A 22,571-nucleotide genomic window follows, 5' to 3' on the forward strand; every position below is an offset into this window, starting at 1 on the left:
AGCATGTCATCGGAATTGAATCAGTCAAATTCCTCAAGAATCATCTCTGCGGTGCTTGTGAATCTGGGAAAATGACCAGATCCAAGCATCTCTTGAAGACTATCATGACCACTACACGTCCATTCGAATTGCTTCATATGGATTTATTTGGACCTACTCATTATGCCACACTAACCAATGCAGCATCTTTATATGGCTTCGTCATAGTTGATGATTATTCCAGATATACTTGGGTGCATATCATAGTGTATAAAACTGAAGTGCAGGAAATCTTCAAACGATTTTCTTCAAGGGCCTCGACGAACTTTGGCATCAAGATCAAACATATCAGGAGTGATAATGGAACTGAGTTCAAAAACACTGGTCTTGATGATTATCTTGATGAACTTGGTATTACTCATGAATTATCTGCTCCTTATACTCCTTAGCAGAATGGTGTCGTCGAAAGGAAGAACAGGACTCTGATTGAAATGGCAAGAACTATGCTTGAAGAATATCAGACTCCTCGTCGCTTTTGGCCTGAAGCAATCAACACAGCATTCCATATCATCAACAGGGTATATCTTCACAAATTCCTCAAGAAAACCTCATATGAACTCCTCACTAACAAGAAACCCAATGTAAGTTATTTCAAAGTCTTCGGTGCAAAATACTAGATTAGAGATCCTCACCATAGCTCAAAATTTGCACCTAAGGCACATGAAGGTTTTATGCTCGGTTATGGAAAGGACATGCACACTTACAGAGTTTTCAACAACTATCACAACAAAGTTGTTGAGACTGTAGATGTGTGGTTCGATGAAACTAATGGCTCGCAAAGAGAGCAATTGCCTTCTGATCCAGATAAGCTGTCTCCTGAGGAAGCAATAAAGCTCAAGCCTACTGAAGACATTGTCCCCACTAAGGAAATTGGTGAAGAAACGATCCCCATCACTGATGAAAATCAAGAAGATGCTCCTGAGGAAATTGCACCAGAACCACTTCCTCAGCCAAGACAAAATCCTCAACCAGCTCATCCGAGGATTGCAAATGAAATAGAACTTGACAAAATCCTCAACGACATAAACGCGCTAGGTCTTCTCACTCGCTCAAAAGCTTCACACTTAGTTAACTTTTGTGGGCATTTATCCTTTGTATCCATCACAGAACCCTCAAAAGTTGCTGAGGCTTTTTTGGAACCGGAGTGGATCCAAGCTATGCAACACGAACTTCTTCAATTCAAGCTGAATGACGTATGGGAGCTCATCAAACGACCAGATCCTCGCAAGCACGACATCATCGGCACCAAGTGGATTTTCCGAAACAAGAAAGATGAGGACGGTCAAGTGGCGACGAACAAGGCACGACTTGTAGCCCAAGGCTACACCTAGGTTGAAGGAATAGATTTCGATGAAACTTTTGCACCTGTTGCTAGACTTGAAGCTATTCGAATACCACTTGCTTATGCTAATCATCATAACATCATCTTATGTCAAATGGATGTGAAAAGTGCATTCGTCAATGGTAAGATTGAGGAAGAAGTATATGTTTCTCAGCCCTCAGGTTTTGAGGATCCAAAGAATCCAGACAAAGTCTTCAGACCCAAAAAGGGTCTTTATGGTCTCAAGCAAGCCCCTCGGGCATGGTACGATACATTGAAGGAATTCCTCATGAAGAAAGGCTTCAAACCTGGTTCACTCGATTCAACTCTTTTCACTAAATCCTATGATAATGAGCTATTTGTGTGCCAAATATATGTCGATAATATCATATTTGGCTGTACTGACAAACGATACAGTGACAAATTTGCTTACATGATGAGTGAAGAATATCAGATGTCCATGATGGGGGAGCTGAAATTCTTCTTAGGTCTTCAAATTCGTCTACAATGCAATGGAATCTTCATATCACAGGAGAAATACCTCAAAGATGTTCTGAGGAAATTCGACATGCATGAATGCAAAGGAGCCAAGACTCCAATGCCTACCAACGGCCACCTCGGCACTGATGAAAATGGTAAAGATTTCGATCAGCAGGTATATCGTTCTATAATTGGTTCTTTATTGTATCTATGTGCATCTATGCCAGATATAATGCTTAGTGTTTGCATGTGTGCACGTTTTCAAGCAAAACCGAAGGAATCACACCATAAGGCTGTGAAACATATTCTTCGATACTTACCTCACACACCAACACTAGGATTATGGTATCCCAAGGGCTCAAATCTTCATCTGGTAGGGTATTCTGATTCTGACTATGTTGGTGACCATGTGGATCGCAAGTCAACTTCTGGCACATGCCATTTCCTCGAAAGATCACTAGTTTGCTGGTCCTCAAAGAAGCAGAACTGCGTATCACTCTCCACTATCGAAGCTGAGTACATTGCTGCTGGTTCTTGCTGTGCTCAATTACTATGGATGAAGCAAACCCTCAAGGACTACAGCATCAACATGAAGAATGTGCCTCTATACTGTGACAATGAGAGTGCTATCAAGATTGCATACAACCCAGTACAGCACTCGAAGACCAAGCACATCCAGATTCGTCATCATTTTCTTCGGGACCATGTCCTCAAGGGCAATATCCTCATCGACCATGTGAAAACTGATGATCAATTGGCAGATATCTTCACTAAGCCCTTGGACGAGAAAAGGTTTTGCAAGTTGCGGTGTGAGCTAAATATCTTAGAATCTTCAAATGTTTTGTAAAAACATGCACACATCCTAACACTTATGCAAAATTGAGGACTTAGATGTGCAACACATGATGAATCGATTTTCTTCAACTGATGAAGAATGTCACTCTCAGTGTGAAGAAATCAACGAAGAAATTGATTCTCACGGCCCTACGACAATTGTACGCGGCGTCTGTAATCAACATTCTTATATGGTGGGCCACGCCACCGCCCAATGTGAAATTCCTCAAGTTGATTTTCTTCAAATGTTCTATTTCCTCAAAATGTGTTTTTCTTCAAAACAGTTGTTCTTCATTGTGATGATTTATCACAAAATCTTCAAAAACACTTGATGACTTTCATTTGACTATATAGACTGAGATTTCAAATCCTCAACGGCATTCACTTATAGCTATTTCTTCAAGTTAACATTTCTGCTAAGTGAATGTGATCGGACCCTACTTTCCCTCTATGCTATACTCATCCAGTCTATTCAATTCTTCATATGCGTTCTACTTGAAACTTTGTTCAAAATCCTCACTGCGTCCTTGTCAGCTGATGATTTTGTAACGAAAATCCTCAAATCTTCAAAAATTGTTTCTTTAATACACAGTAACTGAACCCCACTTCCCACGATCGGATAACCACGATCTCCACTATCTCCACCGCACTGTTCGGGAGCTACACGTGTCCTGCGGAGACGTAGAGGGAGGGGCTATTTGGTCCGAAATTTTTGCGCCAACAGTAACTTTTCTCTATAAATATGTCCTTATCCCCCTCGGCATACTCTTCTTCGCTCCATCACTCTCCTGCCACAGCAAAAACCACCAAACCCTAGCGCCATCGCTGGTAGTCTCGACGCCGGTGAGGAAGAGCTTCACTGCCTCGACTTCTCCGTCGCCCGAATCACGCCGGAGTCGGACCATCTTCGTCCGCTGCCGCCGTAGACGTCCTCTGTCGCCGGGTTAGGGTGCATTGGACACCTGAACGAAGAGCTTCTCTACACACCTTTCTGTGTTCTTTGTGCGCACCTTCCAGGGTAAATAAATCCCATTTTTACAGCAACTTAGATCTAAAACTTACATCTTCTATGTAAAATCTGTTTTTCCTCAAGAATCGATAAGCACTTAATTCCTCAAACACTGCCTATCACCACATCATTGATGAACTATGCTAAGCATCTAAGATTTTCATGAGATTCCTCAATTGTGCGAATTTTCGGATCTGTACAACTCTGGAACCCAAGAACAGTATGCTTAGGCAAATTCCTCAACCACTTGTTATATTCCTCAACTATCAAACTTTTTCATTTTCTTCAAATCTGAGAACGCATATGACCTCTCCAAATTCCTCGCAACTATACTCTGTTCATAGGTACACACATGTCAGCTGATGAATCTCTCGGTTCTCATCACATTAACTCATTTGCAGCATTTCTGGTAGAAAATCTTCAAGTCTCATCAGAATCCTCAAGAGTTCAATCTCATCAGCAAAATCCTCAGCTGAAGAAAATGGAGGATGACAGAAAACAGAAGGGAGGAAAGAAACTTGAGCAAAACACAGTTGTGGATATCCCTGAGGATATTTACTTGGACTATTGCACGCTTGATGAAAATGAGACAATGGCCAAGAGAAAGATAAAGCTGCAGAAGATAGAATGCCGATGGGCGAAGGAATGGAAGGAATACAGGTTTGTGACTCCCAAGTATGCGAAGAAATTCGCTCTGAAGCCCCCTGGCAGACGGGCCCCACTTGAGGATCATCAACTAGCACATCCCACAAGCCTCATGACAATTGATGACTATCCAGATGAGAAGGAAAAGCATCTTGCTAAGCTCAAGAAGAAGGCAGAAACTGCAGTGAGGAAATTCAATGAATCCTCAGCTGCTGCTACTTCCTCTGCCGCAGAAACTTCTGGCTCCGAGATTCCTCAAATGCAGTCTGTGCCGTCAAAGCCAAGGGCTCCAAAGCCTCAAGAGAAGTCTGCTCAGGCTTCTGTCACAAAACCCTCAGCACCAAAACCTTCAACACCAAAACCATCAGCGCCAAAGCCCTCAGTACCAATCTCCTCAGCTTCAAAATCCTCAGCACCACCACCAAAGCCTCAAGAGAAACCAGTACAGAAGCAAGTCATGAAGCCTATGACCGCCAGCTCCAGCTCCTCACTCCCAGCTGCAACCAGCTCGGGGACAAAGTCTTCAACACCTCCTGCGAAGACTCAGGTATCTGTTGAACGTGCAACTCTGCCAAGCCCCAGCAAAATCATCACCGTCCCGTCTGCATCAGAGGGCAGTGATGAATTTGATGATCAAACCCTGCAAGCAATCATCAGAAACAAGCAGGAAAGAGTAGCTCAAGCATCAGGCAGTACTATTCCTCTGGCAATGGACCCCAAGGTCCTCCTTGACTACATCAACATGTGATATGAGGACACAAACACTCCGCTTGATGATTTTGTAACATCCCAATTTTCCTAATTGGGAATATTTTACATTGTAGCTAAGCATCTATGCATATTGATTTAAATAAAGTTTGCATTTGAATTCCTTCGACTTTTGCTTTTGCATTTCTATTTTTTTTCTTCACACGAGAAGTGTCGGGAAATAATCTCTTGCACGCAAGAGAGAGCGAAGGAAAATGACCCTCCAAAGTGTGAGGCATTTTTGAAATATTTTGAGCCAAGAAAGCCAAAGTTTTATCGTGAAAATAATTGCAAAAAGAAAATATAGCATAAGGGATTTTTTCTAAAAAAAACATTTTTTTTTAGTTTTTATTTTTGCCTTGGAAAAATGCTAATCGAGTAGAAGATATTTTTCTGATCATTTTGGTATATAATATCCTATATTATTTATTTTATTTGTTTCCTTTTTTCCGTTTTAGTTTGTGTTAAAAAAAAGAGACACGGGAGATATTCTAGGGTGAGATCCCCATCGCCAGGAAGCCAATCCCTCGCAAACCGCACCGCCACCCCTTCCTTCTTGTTTTTTTCTTTTCCCTTTTCTTTTCTTTTCTTTCTTTTTTCTTCTCTCTCTTTCCTTCCCTCTTCTTCTTCGTTCCTTCTTTCTTCTCCCGTGACTTTCCTTTCTCCAGCAAGCAGCGCACCTTCCATGGCTGGTCCGATTCCCTACCCTCCTCGGCCACCCCCTCCCCCTATAAAAACCGACGCCCCGAGCCGCCCTCGCCCCGTTCCACCCCCACGCCGCCCTGTCCGAGCCCCACGCCGCCCCCTCGACGTCGCCGGAGCTCCGCCCTGCTCGAGCCAGCAGAAGCTCCTGCTGCCTCCCCGTCGCCCCGGACGCCTCCCCTGCTGCCTCCCCGACGCCCCGGAGCCGACCGTCCCGTCCTCCGCCGCCCCACCCTGCCGGCGACCAGCCCCCCCTTGCCGGAATAGCCACCGGAGCTGCCCAGCTCCTCCCAGCGACGGTGAGATCCTCTCCCTCCTCTAGTTTTTCTTTTTGTTGTTTTTCCACCGTAGGATCTTAGATCAAAGGGTTAGATTAGATGTGCATGCCGCTTCGGGTCTTACAAAAAAACCGGATCGGTTTTTCTATCACTTAAACTGAGCCGAGTAATTTTCTTTAAATAGCGGCCGTCCGCTGTTTAGCCCGTGCAACGCACACCAATCAGCCAATCAGAAGCCGCCACGTGGATTCCCTGTTTGTTTTATTTTTCTGTTTTAATTCGAAAACAGAGAGAGTTTCAATTTTGTTCTGATCATAAATTTGGATATAGAGATCCAATGAGGTTGATTCGTTTTTTAGTAGATCACAAATTTTCTGTAGTTTTTAAAAACATATAATTTGTCTATGTTTGAAATTTTCAAATTTGAATTAGATCTGATTTAGTTTAAACCTTGTCTTGCTTATTCCAGGAGTTTAAAAAATGATTTTTATTTGCTTCTTTTGGCTACTGCTTCCTAGTGAATATATCTTACTATGGTATAAGTTTCAATTTTTTTTAAATATCTTTACTTGGGGTTTTAACAGAAACAAGTTTCTTCCTTAGTGACGTGTAGTGAATTCTTTCACTTAGGCCATAACTACTTATTACTTGTGATGTTATTTTTACTTGTTGATTGATTGTAGTGCTTATGGTGTGTATTTTTTGTATCGGTAGATCACCCGGAGTGCGAAGCATGTTATTTAGAAGCGCTCGATCAAGACAACTATCATCACGGCAAGTCATTTTGATCATACTATCTCGTATGTTTTTCGATGCATGGTAGTTTCACCTTTCTTTGCCCAATTGCATGCTGCTTAGGTACTTGGAAATTTTAGTATAGGTTGTAGTATCATGTGGTAGGCAACAACAACCCCGATACTTGGCCCCGGGACGACAAATTTCATATTGCTATGCTTGAGTAGAAGGGATTTCGGTTGAGTGCATAACACGAGTGATGCGAGGTTGATTAAATAACCAAGATCGGTTAAGACAAGATTTTCAAGACCTCGTGATGCAATGCAACCCTGGGTGAAGGACGGTTGATCGGGTCCCTGGAGAAACCAGTGGATGACCCGGGATGCTGGAGACGGCCATGACATCTTGCGGAAAGCTTCAGCCAGGCTCAAAGAGATGGACGGAGGCTTCAAGACCCAAGGCTTACCTGCACAGCCACAAGTCATTACGGGCTCTGGCTTGGTTGGACAACGCGGTGACTCTGGACAGGCGGTGCTAGCAGATGTAGAAGAACGGTAGGAATGGATGGGCACCGACAGGGATTCAGAGGGACCCGTTGAAAGACCATGTTTTGATCATCCGGTCTTCAAACACCCTGAAGTGCGAGGACATACTCGGAGGCTATCAAATCTTGTGGGGAACGTGTGCAAAACTCTGCAGAGTGCCCAAACCTAATCGACTAGCCGTGTCCACGTTCATGGACAACTTGAGCCGAAGGCATTGAAATTCCCCTGAACTCTCGACACAACTTAATAATGATGTGGGTGTTAACAACAACTCAGGTACGAGAATTGGTTGGCGGAACCATCTCGTTAACAACAAACAATGTAGTAATATTTTGTTTCCAGCCCCTCTTGTTGTAGGAGAAAATAGGCTTTATGCAAAACTTATAGCCGCACCTGCCAAATATGCATGTAGAGATAGTTGATTATTATTTTTACCCCTCTCTTTGATGACATGCCGGCATATTCCATATGCTGACCTACACGGCTGCAACGTATCATGTTGCAGAGTACTTTTCCGACCAGGAGTGAGGCTACGATCTACGCTCAGCGACATGCCCTGGAGTCGGATGGACTCGTCTACCTGATGCTTCCGCTAGTCTTCGTTAGATATCTCATGAGATGGCCTTCAGCCACTTTATTGTAATCCATTATTGTAATAAAGTACTCGATATGAGATTTCGATTAATAAAGTTGTGTGATTGAACTCTTGATATATACATTGATGTACTAAGTGTGTACCAACATGATCTTGGGATGGTACGGAAACACCAGAGGATTGACTCGTCTTGAGTCGGGTCGCTACAGAAATGGTATTCAGAGCACACGCTGACCGTAGGATGTAACCTCTAGGAATGGAAAAGCCTTAGGAAGAATACTATTTTCCTATGTCTATAAATCCTCTATTTCCTCTTCTGATCATTTCTGACTTCTCTCCGATTTTACAATGTTTTAGATGGCCACCTTCATCCCCGTTAAGTTCACGGAGTTTTGCCAGCCCGACGCCACTATGCCTTTCGGAAAGGAGCTGATACAGATCACCAAGGACTTGAGGATTGCTCTGCCGACTATCACAGGGAAGCCGACTTCGTCTTACCCGGAGGATTCACGCTACAGGATTGAGGTGCACGTTCCCGGAAGGACATTCGAGCCGCGCACTGAGCGTGTGGACTTCAAGTTCATCGCACCCAACTGGATTCTCGGAAGGGACATGGCGGTCCATTGTGCACTCGGACGTATCAAGGAAGTGTACAGAGGCTGCCCTATTTCACCGGACCTATTCACGGTATCCCGGAGAAGAGAAGATGGAGAAATCATCTCAAGCAAGACCAAGGACGCTCTCCTGTCCTATGCCCAGACCTTGGAGAAGCACAGCGGGACTCTGGAGCATCGTGTGATCAAGGACGCCAGGAAGATCAAGCAACTGTCGGTCCGCGAACTCGAACTCGAAGAAGCAGCCCGGGAAGCCCACTATGAGCACGAATTGGAGGAGGAACTGGACATGGGCGAGAACCTTCATCCCAAAGGTGACGTAGCCCCCTTGATCAGCAATGACGAGGACTATGAAGAAAGCTCCATCGAAGGACCCACCACCATGATTTTCTGAGGAGGACACTTAGACTAGACCACCAAATTTATTTTATCGTTAAACGCTTAGGCCGATGTTTAGGTTATCGAATTTTGTATCCCCGTGTGAACCTTTGTGATGGTATTGAATAAAATGTGTGGTGTGATACTTGTTTGTTGCATTTCATATGGGTAGTGTCATTACTCCTACAAACATCATATGCCTCCGAGACGTGCCCCTGCTTCCAACTTTCCGCCGAAACTCACCCAGTTGATTCAGCAACAGAATACCATGATGCAGCTGATCATCCAGAACCAGAACAATAACAACAACCATCATCCAGCCCAGGCCGACAATCTCACCCGTTTCCGTAGGTTGAACCCTCCGACTTTCTCCAGCAGCATTGAGCATATTGTGGTAGATGATTGGCTCCGCAAGATGGAGCGGGAACTTATCACTGCTGGTTGTACTGAAGCTGAGAATGTGCGCTTTGCCGCGCATCAACTTGAAGGCCCTGCAGCTGCATGGTGGGAGAACTACACCACCACATACCCCATTGTTGGAGTCACTTGGGAGTAGTTCAAGCAAGCCTTCCGTACCGCACATGTCTCAGCTGGTGCAATGAGTCTGAAGAAGCGTGAGTTTCGTAACTTACGCCAGGGAAATCGCTCTATGGCTCAGTATGTCGATGAATTCAGCATGCTCGCCCGTTATGCACCTGGGGATGTGGTCGATGATGCGGCCAAGCAGGAAAAGTTCTTGGAGGGACTCAATGATGAGTTGAGCATTCAGCTGATCATAGCCAACTTCAACAACTACCAGGAGCTGGTAGATAAGGCCCTCTTCTTGGAGGGGAAACACCAGCAGATGGAGAACCGCAAGTGGAAGTATGGCAATGGAAAGTTCAATTCCGGCACTCAGCAGAAGCCTCGCTACACCCCCTATTCAGGGAATACCGGGACTAGATCCGGTAATTTTGGAGGACACGTCCAGCATAACCACCCAGTGCACAACCATGGAGGCCACAACCATGGAGGAAATGGGAACCACCGCAACAACAGCAACTTCAAGAATGGCGGTACTGGCACTCAGCATCATTCAGCTCCAGCTCAGAAGGATCTGAATCACATTACCTGCTTCAAGTGTCAGAAGACGGGACACTATGCCACTGAATGTCCCTAGAACACGCAGGGAAATGGAAACGGCAACGGCAACTCTGCAGCAAAGAAGCCCAATCCTTTTCCTCGAGCTCAGGTGAATCAAATTGATGTTGAAGAGGTCTATGATCACCCCGATAGTGTGGTTGGTAAGTTTTTGCTAAATTCACGTCCAGTATTGGTACTTTTTGATTCTAGTGCAACGCATTCATTCATATCAAGGGTAGTTGTGGAAAAGTATAGTTTGCCAACTAGAACCCTCAGCGAGCCTATTAAGGTCAGTTCCCCAGGAGGCATGATGACACCCGGGATAGGGTCCCATGCTTTGAGTCTCAACATCGGGAATCATAATTTTCCCACCGACCTCATCGTATTAGAGTCCTAGGGATTGGATGTTATCCTAGGCATGGATTGGTTGGCCAAGTATGAAAGGAATATTGATTGTGCCCTTAAGTCTATTTTGCTCACCACCCCCGAGCAAAAGCGGATTAAGTACGTGTCTCAGCGCCCGACACGGAGTAAACGAGTAAACTCTCTCACGGGAGTAGTCCAGTAGGAAGTACCGATTGTACAGGAATACCCAGATGTATTTCCGGAGGAATTGCCGGGCATGCCACCTGATAGAGAGATTGAGTTCCTGATTGAGCTATTACCCGGAACAGCCCCGATATCCAAGAGACCCTATCGGATGCCCGCAAATGACTTGGTAGAAATCAAGAAGCAAATTAAGGAGTTGTTGGACAAAGGGTATATTCGCACAAGTTCTTCACCTTGGGGAGCCCCAGTGCTCTTGGTTGAAAAGAAGGATAAGTCCTTGAGAATGGTTGTCGATTATCGTGCATTGAACGAGGTGACCATCAAGAACAAGTACCCTTTGCCGATGATCAATGATCTGTTTGACCAGTTAGTTGGAGCCCGAATATTCTCCAAGATCGATCTTCGATCCGGGTATCATCAGTTGAAGATTCGTGAACAGGATATACCCAAGACAACCTTCACCACTCGGTACGGCTTGTATGAGTACACGGTCATGTCATTTGGACTGACTAATGCTCCGGCATATTTTATGAATCTGATGAACAAGGTATTTATGGAATACTTGGACAAGTTTGTCGTGGTGTTCATCGATGACATACTGATATTCTCCAAGGACGAGGAGGAACACAAGGAACATCTGCGTCTAGTTCTGGAGAAACTTCGAGAGCATAAGCTGTATGCAAAGTTTAGCAAATGTGAGTTTTGGTTGAAGGAAGTCGGATTCCTCGGAGACGTCATCTCAGGAGAAGGAATAACAGTGGACCCTGCCAAGGTCGCAGCAGTCACCGAATGGGTAGCACCCACTTCAGTCAAGGAGATCCGCAGTTTCGTCGGACTTGCCGGATATTACCGGAGGTTCATTGAGAATTTCTCAAAGATCGCCAAGCCCATGACAGAGTTGTTGAAGAAGGAGTCCAAGTATGTTTGGACTGAGGAACATGACACCAGTTTTCAAGAGTTGAAGAAACGTCTGGTTACATCCCTAGTGCCGATATTGCCGAACATTCGGAAGGATTTCCAGGTTTACTGTGACGCTTCTCGTCAAGGACTCGGAGGAGTGCTCATGCAAGAAGGTAAAGTTGTAGCCTATGCATCCAGGCAGCTCATACCCCATGAGTTGAATTATGCCACGCATGACTTGGAACTAGCAGCCATAGTGCACGCTCTCAAGACCTGGAGACATTTCCTGATCGGAAATAGTTGTGATGTTTACACTGATCACAAGAGCCTGAAATATATCTTCACACAGAAGGAGTTGAAACTCAGACAGAGGCGATGGCTAGAATTGATCAAGGACTATGACATGAGATTGCATTATCACGCAGGCAAGGAAAATGTTGTAGCCGATGCGTTGAGCCGCAAGAGTTATGTGAACACACTCATGGCAGGAGGATTACCCCAGGAGTTAGCCGATGACCTCCGAGAGCTCAAATTGGAAATAGTTCCAAGAGGATTTGTTGCCACACTAGAAATTCAGTCCACTTTGACAGAAAAGATCCACGAGGCGCAAAAATCAGACAAGGAGATAGCTGAGATTAAGCAGAAAATGAAAGACGGGAAGGCTAAAAGTTTTCGTGAGGATGAACACGGAACTTTATGGTTTGAGGATCGCATTTATGTGCCCAATGATCCCGAACTCAGGAATTTCATACTTCAGGAGGCCCATGATTCCCCGTACTCGATACACCCCGGCAACACCAAGATGTATCTGGATCTGAAAGAAAGTTTCTGGTGGACAGGAATGAAGAAAGACATTGCGGAGTTCGTAGCAATATGTGATGTTTGTCAGTGACTAAAAGCCAAGCATCAGAAGCCAGCAGGTTTGCTATAACCTGCCGATACCCGAGTGCAAATGGGAAAAGCTTGGTATGGACTTCATCACAGGATTACCCAGGACCCGTTCTGGCTATGATTCTATTTGGGTTGTGGTCGATCGTTTGACCAAGGTAGCTCAATTCATTCCTGTGAAGACTACTTACACGAGTGCCAAGCTGGCCAAGATATATATGACCAGGATCGTATGTCTGTACGGAGTATCGAAGAGCATTGTGTCAGATAGAGGGACTCAGTTCACATCAAAATTTTGGCACCAACTGCATGAAACCTTGGGAACGAGATTGGAGTTCTGTACAGCTTTTCACCTACAGACAGATGGACAGACCGAGAGGGTCAATCAGATTATGGAGGACATGTTGAGAGCTTGTGCACTAGACTATGGGTCCAGTTGGGATGACAATTTGCCTTATGCTGAGTTCTCATACAACAACAGCTACCGGACCAGTCTGAAGATGGCCCCTTTCGAAGCTCTATACGGAAGGAGGTGCAGAACACCGTTGATGTGGGATGGAGTTGGAGACCGACAACTTTTTGGTCCCGACCTCAACCGAGATTCTGAAGAGAAGGTCAAGCTGATTCGTGACCGACTCAAGATAGCTCAGTCCAGGCAAAAAAGTTATGCTGACAGCAAACGCGAGGAAGTAACATACGAAGTGGGAGATCGAGCATATCTTCGGGTGTCTCCACTTCGAGGAATCAAGAGATTTGGTGTGAAAGGAAAGTTAGCACCCCGATTCATTGGCCCCTACAAAATTCTTGAACGTAGAGGCGAAGTTGCATATAAACTGGAACTGCCGGAAGGATTGTCCGGAGTTCATGATGTCTTCCATGTTTCCAAGTTGAAGAAATGCCACGCTGGGATGGCTGATGTTCCGTTGAGAGATACAGTGCCCCTAGAGGCCATACAGCTTGACAGTTATCTGACGTATGAGGAGAAACCCGTCAAGATTCTCGAGACTGCCAACAGAGTTACCCGCAACAAGATCATCAAGTTCTGCAAGGTGTTGTGGAGCCACCACACCGAGGAAGAAGCCACCTAGGAACGAGAAGAAGATCTTCGTCGAGACCACCCGCACCTATTTTCTAGCCAACCCGAATCTCGAGGGCGAGATTCATCTTAAGGTGGGTAGGTTTGTAACATCCCAATTTTCCTAAGTGGGAATGTTTTACATTGTAGCTAAGCATCCATGCATATTGATTTAAATAAAGTTTGCATTTGAATTCTTTCGACTTTTGCTTTTGCATTTCTATTTTTTTTCTTCACACGAGAAGTGCCGGGAAATAATCTCTTGCACGCAAGAGAGAGCGGAGGAAAATGACCCTCCAAAGTGTGAGGCATTTTTGAAATATTTTGAGCCAAGAAAGCCAAAGTTTTATCGTGAAAATAATTGCAAAAAGAAAATATAGCATAAGGGATTTTTTCTGGAAAAAAAACACTTTTTTTTAGTTTTTATTTTTGCCTTGGAAAAATGCTAATCGAGTAGAGGATATTTTTCTGATCATTTTGGTATATAATATCCTATATTATTTATTTTATTTGTTTCCTTTTTTTGGTTTTAGTTTCTGCTAAAAGAAAGAGACATGGGAGATATTCTGGGGTGAGATCCCCATCGCCAGGAAGCCAATCCCTCGCAAACCGCAGCGCCACCCCTTCCTTCTTTTTTCCTTTTCCCCTTTTCTTTTCTTTTCTTTCTTTTTTTCTTCTCTCTTTTTCCTTCCCTCTTCTTCTTCCTTCCTTCTTTCTTCTCCCGTGACTTTCCTTTCTCCAGCAAGCAGCGCACCTTCCATGGCTGGCCCGATTCCCTACCCTCCTCGGCTACCCCCTCCCCCTATAAAAACCGATGCCCCGAGCCGCCCTCGCCCCGTTCCACCCCCACGCCGCCCTGCCCGAGCCCCACGCCGCCCCCTCGACGTCGCCGGAGCTTCGCCCTGCTCGAACCAGCAGAAGCTCCTGCTGCCTCCCCGTCGCCCCTGACGCCTCCCCTGCTGCCTCCCCGACGCCCCGGAGCCGACCGCCCCGTCCTCCGCCGCCCCACCCTGCCGGTGACCAGCCCCCCCTCGCCGGGATAGCCACCGGAGCTGCCCAGCTCCTCCCAGCCACGGTGAGATCCTCTCCCTCCTCTAGTTTTTCTTTTTGTTGTTTTTCCGCCGTAGGATCTTAGATCAATGGGTTAGATTAGATGTGCATACCCCTTTGGGTCTTACAAAAAAACCGGATTGGTTTTTCTGTCACTTAAACTGAGCCGAGTAGTTTTCTTTAGATAACGGTCGTCCGCTGTTTAGCCCCTGCAACGCACACCAATCAGCCAATCAGAAGCCGCCACATGGATTTCCTGTTTGTTTTATTTTTCTGTTTTAATTCGAAAACAGAGGGAGTTTCAATTTTGTTCTGATCATAACTTTTGATCTAGAGATGCAATGAGGTTGATTCTTTTTCCAGTAGATAACAAATTTTCTGTAGTTTTTAAAACATATAATTTGTCTATGTTTGAAATTTTCAAATTTGAATTAGATCAGATTTAGTTTAAACCTTATTTTGCTTATTGCAGGAGTTTAAAAAATGATTTTTATTTGATTCTTTTTGCTACTGCTTGCTAGTGATTATATCTTACTGTGGTATAAGTTTCAAATTTTTTTAAATATATTTACTTGGGGATTTAACAGAAACAAGTTTCTGCCTTAGTGACGTGTAGTGAATTCTTTCACTAAGGCCATAGCTACTTATTACTTGTGATGTTATTTTTACTTGTTGATTGATTGTAGTGCTTATGGTGTGTATTTGTTTGTATCGGTAGATCACCCGGAGTGCGAAGCTTGTTACTTAGAAGCGCTCGATCAAGACAACTATCATCAAGGCAAGTCATTTTGATCATACTATCTCCTATGTTTTTCAATGCATGGTAGTTTCACCTTTCTTTGCCCAATTGCATGCTGCTTAGGTACTTGGAAATTTTAGTATAGGTTGTAGTATCATGTGGTAGGCACACAACAACCCCGATACTTGGCCCCGGGACGACAAATTTCATATTGCTATGCTTGAGTAGACGGGATTTCGGTTGAGTGCATAACACGAGTGATGCGAGGCTGATTAAATAACCAAGACTGGTTAAGACAAGATTTTGAAGACCTCGCGATGCAATGCAACTCTGGGTGAAGGACGGTTGATCGACTCCCTGGAGAAACCAGTGGATGACCCAGGATGCTGGAGACGGCCATGACATCTTGCGGAAAGCTTCAGCCAGGCTCGAAGAGACGGACGGAGGCTTCAAGACCCAAGGCTTACCTGCACAGCCACAACTCATTATGGGCTCTGGCTTGGTTGGACAACGCGGCGACTCTGGACAGGCGGTGCTAGAAAATGTAGAAGAACGGTAGGAATGGATGGGCACCGACAGGGATTCAGAGGGACACGTTGAAAGACCATGTTTTGATCATCCGGTCTTCAAACACCCTGAAGTGCGAGGACATACTCGGAGGCGATCAAATCTTGTGGGGAACGTGTGCAAAACTCTGCAGAGTGCCCAAACCTAATCGATTAGCCGTGTCCACGGTCATGGACAACTTGAGCCGAAGGCATTGAAATTCCCATGAACTCTCGACACAACTTAATAATGATGTGGGTGTTAACAACAACTCGGGTACGAGAATTGGTTGGCGGAACCATCTCGTTAACAACAAACAATGTAGTAATATTTTGTTTCCAGCCCCTCTTGTTGTAGGAGAAAATTGGCTTTATGCAAAACTTATAGCCCCACCTGCCAAATATGCATGTAGAGATAGTTGATTATTATTTTTACCCCTCTCTTTGATGACTTGCCGGCATATTCCATATGCTGACCTACACGACTGCAACGTATCATGTTGCAGAGTACTTTTCCGACCAGGAGCGAGGCTACGATCTACGCTCAGCGACATGCCCTAGAGTCGGATTAACTCGTCTACCTGATGCTTCCGCTAGTCTTCGTTAGATATCTCATGAGATGGCCTTCAGCCACTTTATTGTAATCCATTATTGTAATAAAGTACTTGATATGAGATTTCGATTAATAAAGCTGTGTGATTGAACTCTTGATATATATATTGATGTACTGAGTGTGTACCAGCATGATCTTGGGATGGTACGGAAACACCAGAGGCTTGACTCGTCTTGAGTCGGGTCGCTACAGATATGAAACTTCCCCCTGGCATCAGCCACATGGTGACCACTTTCATCAATGAAGCCAAGTGGAAAGAACAGCAGGCCAAGTAGGACAAAGTTGCAAAGCTTAAAAAGGAGAAATTCCTCAAGCAGAATCTCCTCAAATTGACTCCTGATGCACTGGTATCAACACAGGCAGAGCTGAAGAAATTGACTGACAAGTACTCCAAGCTGTCAGATCGTAAGAGTCTCAAAAGCAATTTCATCAATCTAGCCACTAGTGCTGTTGATGATTACAATAAGAAGGCTGCACCCCCAGCACCAACTTCTTAGCCCCTGATTAAGGAGCCAGCAGATGAATCTCCTCATGATGAGGAAACTACTCAAGTAGAGGAAGTACACCAAGAACACCGTGTGGATGAACCGGCTATTGAAGAAATCATCATGGAAACTCCTGCTGATGAATTTGCTGCAGCTGATGAGACTGCCCCTGACCCAGCTACTTCGCCAAAGCAAGTTGATGAGTCTGTTCCAGCTGGTTCCTCAATACGAGCTGAAGAATCTATCAAGAGAACCCCTTCACAAAAAACTACAACGGTGAAGAAGATGACTCCGTCCGCATCAGACGTGAAGAAAACCAGGGCTGCTGAGAAGGAAGCCAAACAGAGAAAGGCCTCCTCAGCAGAACAAGAAACAGAGGCCAAGCGCCTCAAAGAAATTGAAGAAATTGCTCCTCTGGACTCTGTGCCCCTGAATGTCGCTCCTTCCTATGAAATGGTCATCATTGATGATCCAGCAAAAAAGGCAGATGAGGAAATGAAGGATGCCGCCTCTGAGGAAAACACTGACAAGGAGATTCATATAGACGACAGTCCTCAGCCTTTCATTCCTCAGAAAGACACTGTTCAAGCTTCAGCTGCACCAGCTGATGAAACTGCATCTGCCACCAAGCCAGCTGAGGAAGAACAAACTGAAAATCCTCAAGCTGATGAAATTCAACGCTCTGAGCAGAATCCTCTAGATGAGGAACAGGCTGACCCAACTCCTCTAACTAAGCAAGAAGAAGCTATTCCTCAGCCTGATGCACAGCCAGAGCAAGCCCCTCAGCCTGACGCCCAGCGAGCACCATCTCCTCAGCCTGAAGTACCAGCTGCTGAAATTCCTCACCCTGAGGAAAATGCTGAAGAAAATGCACCGGACTAAGACAATGCATTCATCGTGCTCAACCCAGAGACTGCCATTGTTGTCTCCCCTCCTATTCCTCGGCAAAATCTTAAGCCAGTTCAGCCTCAACCATTCTCCAAGCGTCCTAAGTTTCAAAAGGAAAACTTCTTTGAAGAACGCATGTACTTCATTGGAGAGAACCCCTATGACAAGCCTCAAATGAGGCATCTGAAGTTTTGGACTAGGACTCAGATGAATTACTATGCCTCTGTGCTATGTGGACGAAACAAGATATTCCAGCACAGGCATATTCCTCATGTTGAACTTGAAGCAATACCGTGCCTGGAGCCAGTCCTCAGTGTACTCCATGATGCTGGTTTACTCCCAATGTGCTCCGACATCTCTGACTGGAACAGCGAGCTAATACTTCAGTTCTATGCCACTCTTCACATATCTGGCAACCCTAAAGACATTAACACTTGGGTGTTTGATTGGATGACACAAAACACTCACTACAAGGCTCCTGCTACTGAACTGCTCCGTGAACTGCATGTACCAATTCCCTCAGATGAGGTTGTGAAGATTTATGGTGAGCGTGAGCTGCCAAATGGGATGATGGAAGTCCTCATGAAGCCTTTGGCTGAAGGAAAACCTCCGAGAACAACCTTCCTCATCCACGAGCTCAAATACACACCCAGATCTGTTTACAGAATCCTCTGCAGTGTGCTCGCGCCGATCAAAGGCCATGATGATGTAGAAGATGTTGTAGGCCTCATGAAGAATATCCTTTTCAACATCATTCATGGTATTCCTATCAACATCCATGATTTCTTCTTGAGGACTTTGGCCGACAATGCTATGTGTCCTTTTGATCACAAGATATATGCCCCATGGATCATGAGATTCATCAGGACAAGGACATGCATCAACTTCCACGCTGATTTCCAAAACCATGTTTGTTATATGCCTCCTATCCGGGTCAACAAGAAGACTTTCGAGTCCATTGAAGGAAAAGGCAAATCTGTGATTGAAGAAGGCACTAGACCCCTTGATGGCCAATTCAGAGAGCCAGAAGCTTATTCTTCATGGGATGATAATGAGACTCGTCCGGCAAGCCCCGTTCCTCCTCGCGTGATGAATACAAGAGAGCTCCTCCTCAGTCTTCACCAGAAGGTGGATCGCAATCACAATCGGGTCAAACGCGAGTTTGGCGCCATTGTGAAAACCCTCCCTGAAACGCAGAACTCTGTGAAGCTCAACCATCACTATCTGCATGAGGTTTTTGATCGCACCTGGGCTACACTTGCACATCTGAAGAGTCAGACTGAGCTTGAAGAAATGGACTTTGAGCGAGACTTTGAATGGTCGTGGCCTCCCAAGACGAAGTTCAGACCTATTCCAGTGCCAGACCTTGAAGACAGCTCCTTTTCTTCATTCTGCACTGCTGAAACTGATGAAGAACATCTCGACACTGCTACCGGTCCAAGGAAGAAGACTACTCCCAAGAAGCATCACGGCTCTTCCTCAACTGCCACGAAGTGAAATCTTCACGGACGTTAGTCCTCCGTTTGTCCCTTTTTGTCACTTGATGACAAAGGGGGAGAAACTTGAGAGTTAGTCTTCAAGCGGGATATTTTTGGGGCTTATGAACTATATTTAAGTTACAAACTCTTGGCTCTTCTGAAGTTTTTATGTAATGAGTTGTAACTTAAGCCCGATGGTACTCTGACGCTTTTGAACATTTTTCTTCGCATCCTTATTCCTCAAGTTTTAATGCATGCATGCTGGAATTTGTCAGATACCATTTTTCATCATGCATTTTCATTTTCTTCATATGATATGTTATATATATGCATGATTTACAAGACTCAGGGGGAGATCTCCATGATATAAATCATCAATGTGCATTTGCTGTGAAAAGCAAAATCCTCAAGATATGCACATCTTCAGGGGGAGTCTCTCTGAATGTTGATTTCAAATTCCTCAAATGAGTATTTACACTTCATATTTTTGATCCCTGTTGAAGACTTAACCTAATTGTCATCAACCACCAAAAATGGGGAGATTGTAAGTGCATCTAGTGCCCCTTAGTGATTTTGGTGGTTTGAAGACTTATAGGTTAAGTATCTAATGTGTTTGTGAGTGTACACGGGATTTATAAGTCATTGAGAAAGTTTGAGATATTTGAAGAATATCGACCCCTAAAAATATATGTCTTCAGTTGAAGAAATTGGTCTGAAGCTGAAGAAATGAATCGCGAGGAATCTGCGATGAAATTGATATTCCTCATGAAGATACTGATATTGAGAAGTCTGGTGTGTCCTGAAGAAAATCACTCAGAAGAATTTGAAGCATGAAGATTTACACTTTCTGTTTTATTTTCTTCGCATTTGAGTAATAGGAACACCGTACTGTTAAAGGGGGTCGAAGTTACAATTTGGAATGAATTTCCTCATGATGCTCAACCCAAGCCTAATCCTACCAAAAGCCTCAAGTGAGGAATACGAGTGACCTGAGGACTCTCACAGTTGAGGGTTCCGACCGTTTTGATAGGTACGCCAAGTCATTGGTCTTATCCACTCCAACGGTCATTTTATTTAAGGGCATTAGTGTCAAATCATGTCAGGATGCTCCCAGGCTATAAATAGCCACCGCCTACAACCACTAGCTGGTTGGCTGCTCCGTTAGAAACTGACACTTGTCATAAGAGCAACCCAATTCCTCAGAGTCTTCGAGAGTAATTCATCAGTGAGGAAATACCCCATACACCGAAACCACAAACCAAACCTAGTGATTGAGCATCACTAAAGAAGTTGTTCCTGTGTGGGACTGAAGCCTTTTACCTTTGAGGAATGTGCATCCTCCAGACGGTTAGGCGTCATGGTCTAGAGCTTTCCAGCAATCAATTGTGGATCGCCGGGTGACCAAGTTAGTGAGAGTTTGGAAGTCTCCCCTAAAGACTTACCACTGGTGTTGGGCGAGGACTGTGTGTCCTTAGCTCAAGGAGAATACGGTAGGGACTATGTGTCCCGGGACTGTGTGTCCTTTGGTTTCAATACCAAGCCGCTCCAAACCATATGTACGACTGTCACAGCAGTTGGAACTGGGTCATCAATGACTATCTTCACTCAGAAACAGGTTCTAATTCCTCAACTCCTTACTTTCCTCGTATTATGTGTTGATGACTTTCACTGCGACTGTTTGAAGAATTTGCTGAAGACTTTCTCTGAATTTCCTCAACCCCAAATTCTTCACGTCAGTTAATCCTCATCTGTATTCTGCGTGCCTGCTCACAGTGCAATCTGTTTTCACATTCTTCACTCTGAAAAATTGATGTTGTGAAACTTTGCACTTCTGATCCTTTACTGTTTCCGCTGTAAGTTAGTCATCAGTGAGGAATTTCCTCAAAAGGAATTTCCTCAGTGATGAAATTCTAAAAATCTCCTATTTACCCCCCTCTAGTTGATATAACACACTTCCAAATTCTGAAGCATATGAGATGGTAAGATGTACTAATTCATCTGTAGGATGACAAACCCAAGAATACAGAGTGGGTTCTTGACAGTGGTTGCACAAATCACAAGACTGGTGATAAAATCATATTGATGAATATGCCACTGACTCCATCACCACTGAATCAAATCACTTACGCTGATAAAGTTAATAACAAGGTGTTGGGACTTGGTAAAGTGGCTATATCCAAGGACCCGCACATGGAAAAAGTCATGATTGTCGAATCCCTTGGGTTTAACCTCATGTTAGTCTCAATGCTTTGTTATCTTGATATGATTGTCATCTTTGGATAATATAGATGTGTAGTCATCATGGAATCAGACAAATCCAAAGTCTTTGAAGGATTTAGGAGAGGAGATTTCTATATTGTTGATTTCTCCACAGGTCCTCAACCAGCCACATGCTTACTAGCAAAGACCTCAGACGGTTGGCTATGGCATCGACGACTTGGTCATGTAGGCATGAGGAATTTGCCAACTGGCGAAGAAGAAGCATGTCATTGGCATCGAATACTTCAAATTCCTGAAGGACCATCTCTATGGTGCTTGTGAGTCTGAAAAATAAGCAGATCCAAACACCCCTCGAAGACTATCATGACTACCACCCATCCGTTTGAATTGCTTCACATGGATCTGTTTGGACCTACTCATTATGCTACTCTAACCAATGCAACATCTTTATATGGCTTTGTCATTGTTGATGACTATTCTCGCTATACTTGGGTACACATCATTCTGTATAAAACTGAAGTGCAGGAAGTCTTCAAACCATTTTCCTCAAGGGCCTCGACGAACTTCGGCGTCAAGATCAAACACATCAGGAGTGACAATGGGAGAGAGTTCAAGAATACTGGTCTTGATGATTATCTTGATGAACTTGGTATTACTCACGAATTGTCTGGTCCTTATACCCCTCAAGAGAATGGCGTTGTTGAACGCAAGAACAAGACTCTGGTTGAAATGGCTCAGACAATGCTTGAAGACTATCAGACTCGTCGTCACTTCTGGCCTGAAGCAATCAACACTGCTTGCCACATCATCAAGAGTGTGTATCTTCACAAATTCCTCAAGATAACCTCATATGAACTCCTCACTGATAAGAAACCCAATGTTAGTTATTCCAAAGTCTTCGGTGCAAGATGCTGGATTAGAGATCCTCACCATAGCTCAAAGTTTGATCCTAAAGCACATGAGGGTTTTATGCTTTTACGAGAAGAACTCGCACACCTACAGAGTCTTCAACACCTATCACAACAAGGTTGTTGGAACTATAGATCTGTGGTTCGGTGAAACTAACGGCTCGCAAAGAGAGCAACTGCCTTGTGTGC

At 44.5% G+C, this 22,571-nt stretch overlaps 1 pseudogene; it reads left to right on the forward strand.

Moving 5' to 3' along the window:
- Positions 1 to 22,571, forward strand: part of LOC123450566 — a 44,729-nt pseudogene that overhangs the window by 7,002 nt on the left and 15,156 nt on the right.

The sequence above is a fragment of the Hordeum vulgare genome, chromosome 4H (assembly GCF_904849725.1).
Source record: "Hordeum vulgare subsp. vulgare chromosome 4H, MorexV3_pseudomolecules_assembly, whole genome shotgun sequence".
In the NCBI taxonomy this organism is placed as follows: Eukaryota; Viridiplantae; Streptophyta; class Magnoliopsida; order Poales; family Poaceae; genus Hordeum; species Hordeum vulgare.